We start from the raw sequence: 6,069 nt of genomic DNA, 5'->3' as shown, positions 1-6,069 counted from the left end.
GTGTAAGCGCCGCACAGCTGATTATTTTGACGCAATTTCCGGTTACTTCGGCCTGGATTCGGGATCAGCGATCAAATGATGTAAATCACGATAAAAAATATTTTTTGATGATGTGGGAGATGTCTTTCTTAAAATTAACTGGGAAAAAAATAATTGAATAAATAATTAAATAAACGATCACTTCTGGTCAAGAATAAAAGAAATTAAAAGTTCCGGAAAGAGTTTCAAAATCACTCCCGGTAATGTTAAATACAAAATAAACACTTCCTGTCATGAAAAAAAATCGCTTTCGGAAGGATAAAATTAACTTTGGGAAAAAAATAATTGAATAAATAAATAAACACTTCCGGTCATGATCTCCCGGCATACATCATTCCTCATGACAAAAACCGGAAACAAAAAAAACCAGAAACAAAACAAAAACGGAAGCAAAATGGTCATAGCCAACGACACGGATTCACAATTGCCAGGGTATTGTGTTGTTTTTGTTGTTTCCTATTCTCTCATGTGCACGCGTTAAGTAATATTCACAAGATAGAAATAAAACCCAATCGTGTTTATACACCGCACAGCGTTTAACAACAACCGGAAGCAAAAGGTCATATCCAATGACACAGATTCCAAATAGCCAGGGGTATTGTGTTGTTGTTGTTTCCTATTCTCTCACGTGCACGCGTTAAGTATGAAGCTCACTGCGTTCGCTATTATTTCAGCATATTGATCGTATTTCCCAGTATTTCGTGGCGATTTCACGCGAAAAATGAACCCCCCAGTAACAAGAAATTTCATTGGATCAGGATGGTTGTCGATAATTGACCAAAAATACTCCATCTCTCATATAGGAAGTGCGGAACTACGCGAAGCAATCGGATTTCAGTCGGTATTCAAGGCTATAACATCAGTTAAACCAGTCGCAATGCAATGATGCTGAAAATATTTTTTGGTGCCGAGAAATTTAAAAAACAGTGAGAATTTACAGCAAGACGTGAGAACGTGACTTTCAACAGAAAGTCGTGAGTGTCACGGCAAAAACGTGAGAGTCGACAGGTGTGAGGATACACTAAATTGGTGACAAGGATCGTTGATTATTTTGGAACCCAAAGAAACAGCAAAATTTGTCTGTGTTTGGAAGCATTGGAGCTTTTGATGAGATAGTAGAGTGCTTTGACGACTACGAGGACAGATGCGATGAATTCATGGCGGCGAATGCAATCGACGACGAAGAACAGACCAACCTGTTCCTGGCGTTTGTGGGAGTGGACACGTTCAAAATGGTAAATAACTTATTGTGTCCGGATGCTCGAAAAACAAAGTCTTGTGTCAATTTGAAAGGGACTATTGGCAGAACATTTCACTCCTCAATCCATCGTGATTAGTGAGTGGCAGAAATGTTGGACGGCCTGCCAAGGTGAACACGAGTCTGTGGCTGACTTTGTCATACATTTGAAGAAGCTTGCTTGCTTCTACGTGTTCCTTTGGAAGATTTCTAAATGAAGCCCTCAGACACAGACTTGTGTCTGGACTTCACAAAAAATGTCCAGAACACAAGCAAATTTGTTGTCAAAGGCAATTTTATCTTTGGAAGATGCCAGAGTGAACTGTTGGTCAGACAAATGAGCTGGCAAGGTTAACAAGGAGCACATGGGCAGCCAAACAGCAAGAACTGAGGACGGCTTGACAAACCGACTTCAGCAGGGGAAGAGGGCAATGCCAGCCGAGCGAAAGGCGGAGCGCCATTTTACAGACCGTCAGGGCCTGCAAATGCTGTGGAGGAAATCATTTCCCTGAGAAATGTCGGCTTCGAGATGTGACCTGTCACGGTTGCCACATAATGGGATATGGACGAAAAATGCGCCCCAGGAAGAGTTCAACCAAATATGTGGTTGGTCGGTGAACGACAAGACTGATTTGAATGGTGGTCAGGAAAACGACCACGAAGGGTCTGGTTTGTACTGTAACAGGAAAACAACCATGAAGGGTCTGGTTTGTAATGTAACAGGAAAACAACCATGAAGGGTCTGGTTTGTAATGTAACAGGAAAACAACCATGAAGGGTCTGGTTTGTACTGTAACAGGAAAACAACCATGAAGGGTCTGGTTTGTAATGTAACAGTGCATCGGCCGGTAAGGTAAAGCCAGGAAAGGCTCAGTGTGACGGGAGCCGATAGATCACACAGAGATCGTCATGGAACTTGACACTGGAGCATCATGCTCAACTTCTTCAGAAACTGTATATCATGATAAGTTTTCTGAATTTCCATTGTACACAAACGAAATAACTTTAAGCTGTTACACAGGGGATTTATTTCCTATTGTTGGATGTACCAAGGTTCCAGCTCGGTATGGGGATAACCAAGAGTTCATGTTAGAAGTTGTTGTTGTGAAAGGGAATCGTCCATCCTTGTTTTGGAGGAATTGGCGAAGAGAAGATCAAGATAGATAGGGAAAGTACCTCCTCGGTTACACAAGTGTTGCAAAGCCCAAGGTTTCTGTCCCTCGATCAAGTCAATTCCCACCAGAGTTGAACCAGATGTTAAATCGGAATAGCTCATTGCTCTCTTGTGAGGGTATGGGCGTGAAAGGGTTTACTGCGTCTCTCAAGCAAAAGCTTAGGTAATGATTGATAATTAGTTGCAGAAATAAGAGGTGGAGGGAGGGCCAGGCACCTATATTGCACGTGGGTACAGCACCTCCATAGAGAGAACTGTGCTGTTGGTGTACAGGTGTAAACTCTGAGACTGTAGTAGAATGTACAGAGATACTAATGAGGACAATGCTAAGACAAAGTAACACAGAACCCAGTACCATCCAAGGGATCAAGCAATGCTATGCGTACCCAGAACCCAGTCAAGTGTCTGTCTGTCGGTCCATAAATATTTCCGTTTCTGGGTGGTACCTCGACAACGCCATGACCGATTAACTTCAAATTTAACGTGTTGGTAGAACATGACACGAGCTTGGTTCCTTTCAAAAGCAGGATCAGGGTTCCTCAATGGAATTATCTCCTCCAAGTATATTTTTCAATAAAATTTGTGGGGGGAAAAAAGGTTTTTATTTTTATTTCATGGTTCCTGATGGAAGGGAAACACATTTTAAACAACTTTTAAAGTGAAGAAATCCTCAACGTACTGCCAATATAATAAATTTATACACGTACCACTTCTTCAGCTTCTTTTCCATTTATAAGGGTTGAGATCCAATGACACCAATCTTCTGTCCTGCCTTGAACACGAAAGTCCTCCTCTTCCCCCTGTCCTCGGCCAACTCTCTCCAACCACCCCCAGCCTGTTGATATCCCTCCTCACACAATCTTCCCATCTCAACCTCAATCTACCTCTTTTCCTCCAACCTTGCTCCCTCAACCCATCTGCTTTTTTTTGCCATTCTCTGTTCCCCCATCTGCACCACGTGACCAGCCGGCATCTTACCAAGCTCATCTGCACACCAATCTCCTCCATCAGTTCATCCATCCTCCCTCTTCACTCCCACAATCACCCTGACCCAGTTGTTCTCGCAAACCTACAGCCTCTGTTGTGGTCTTCTGTCAGTGCCACCCTCTCCAGCCCATAAAGATAGACCGGCATAACACAACATATCAGAACCTTCCCTTTCAACTTCCTTGATATCTTTTTGTCTGCCATTACTACCTCCACCCTCCCCCATGCATTCACACCCCCTGACTCCTCATCTGCATCTCTGCCTCAGACTTACCATCCCCAGTCACTGTTCCTCCCAGATACTCAAACCTATTTCTCTGCCCGATCTCCTTCTCCTCCAACCTGATATTCCTTTCTTTTCTCTGCTGCTTGACCCGCATTACCTCAGTCTTCTCCATATTCATCTACAGTCCATGCTTCCCAAATGCTTCCTTCCACTCCCCCAGTACTTCCTGCATCTCCCACCCACTCTCCACCACAACAGCCAGATCGTCCGCATACAACATCCTCCCCAGAATACCTCTCGTGTTTACCTTCATGCTTACCAGCTCCATCACCATGATAAACATAAAACATGACTGGGCTGAGAGAGCTTCCCTGCCTCAAACTGATGTTCATGCTGAACTCCTCAGACATCCCTAGACTAACCAAAACTCTTCCCTTCGTTCCATTGTACATCGCTTCCATTAATCTAATTTCTGCTTCCAGATCCGCTTCCACCAATTCCCATGCATCTTGGTGTCGCCATCGCCATCTCTCTTGGGGTAGTGTTATAGGCCATCTCCAGGTTCACAAAATCCCAATGCCATCTCACCTTGCACCTCCAACCTCTTCTCCACCAGCTGTGTTGTAAACATCCCATCTGTTGTCCCCATACCCTTTCTCAACCCCTGTTCTTCTTCGCCGATCTCCATTTTTCTCTCAATTACTCTATAAAATATTGAACAACCTGAATTCTGGGAAAGATCCAAAATGGGGCTTGATTTTATATGATTCCCCATACAAAATGAAATAAACCTTCCAAGTTTCATGATTACTTCCCAATTTGAACGATTTTACTGGTCCCCTGCTGCTGGATTACTGGTTTTATATTTTAAATAAACACAAGTTTGGACGAGACCTGACTGTTGGTTGGCCATTAATTGTTCAAGAACCTTGGGTTTTGTAACATTTGGGCACTTGTCCAGGATCGATCTTCCCATTGGCACTGTCAATTACGGCATGGACTGCACATGGATGGGGGTATGAGAGTGCCTGTGATGGCATGGACGACACAGGTTCATTTCTCATTGGTGGTGCAGAAATTCTGTCGAAGGTTGGAAGCGCTCAGTGGGGACCATTCTCAAGTGATATAGGATGCCACATGTGGATGAGAGGGCAAGAAGAGCGTTTTCATGGAGTTTCAGTTTCAAATGTTCAGACGGATGTGGGGTCACCTCAAACCGGGCCATTGTTGTTCCGTGGCAGTGAATGGAGAGGGGTTGAGCTGTGAACCGGTCCCTGCATCTAGCGGGTGTGCTGTGGTGTTCATAAGACTGCAAACGGAAGGCTGTGCCAGTGATCAATGCTTTGGAGAGTGAAGGTAAGAAGAGTATACTGTTATGAGTATTTGTGGGTAGGCTGGTTGCCATCCAAGCATGGAAGTTGAAGATGGAGAAGTTGTTAGAGATTGGAAGAAATTTTGGCTTAGAGAAGTAACTGTTGCAGCTTGTAGCTGAACAGTCTCTGCAGAGAGAGCAGAGTTTTGGAGAAAGAGATTGAAAGATTAAAAAAAAAGGCTCGAGGCTCAAAGAGAATACTGAAGGCCCGAGACAAAAGGGGAGCTTTAAATTAGAAATTGAATTGCAGATCAAGCGTCTTGGTGTACAGAGTGCTACAGTTGGCGGTCACCTGGAGAATGTGAATAACTACATGCAGGCTAGAGCTGCAAAGCTCTCTGCTTCTTTTGATGGAAAGATGAACTAACTAGCTATACTAACTGAGGTTTGATCATTTTACTCCAAACAGCTGGTGGGTCAAGGCAGGATGTGCTACTTCATTTAGTGTTGTTAACTGGTAAAGCACTGTATTCCAGGCTGTCAGGTGTGGCTAAAAGGAGGATGGGTACAGGATAAAGTTCAGGAGTGTCAAGCCAGAGATAGTCAAGAACCCTGATCACTACTACTCAGCGGACGCATCCGAGATGGAGTACACAATGTCGCGCCGCCATGAGTCTTTGTCCATCATCAGTGTCTGCAAGTCCGCTATGTCGTGCTGGATATCCCTTGCTACGCAGTCGATGTAGTTCAGTGGCCTTCTTCCTCTGGTTGAGCAAGGCAATCTCAAGCAGATCACGTCAGATATAATTTGGTCTTTGGGGTAACAAGATTATGAGTACACCCTGATCAATTAAGTCAGATTAAGGAATTACTTGTCAAAGTGGATAGAACTGTCAAAGACTGACCAGACATTTCATGACCTGCATGACTTGTTGGTAAACCTGAAAGATTTGTCTGTTTATCTGTGCAATTGTGCTGAGTTAGTTCCTAATTGCTGATGATAGGGATGTCAACTGTTCAGTATATGATGCCACGTTTCAGGGAAAGGAGGAATGTGTTGGAAGGGGAGAAGGCTGTGGATTTGCTTTAAGCTC

The sequence above is a fragment of the Eptatretus burgeri genome, chromosome 16, assembly GCF_056783735.1.
Source record: "Eptatretus burgeri isolate ZD-2024b chromosome 16, Ebu_testis_v1, whole genome shotgun sequence".
NCBI classification, from domain to species: domain Eukaryota; kingdom Metazoa; phylum Chordata; class Myxini; order Myxiniformes; family Myxinidae; genus Eptatretus; species Eptatretus burgeri.
This window is presented reverse-complemented; position numbering follows the sequence as displayed.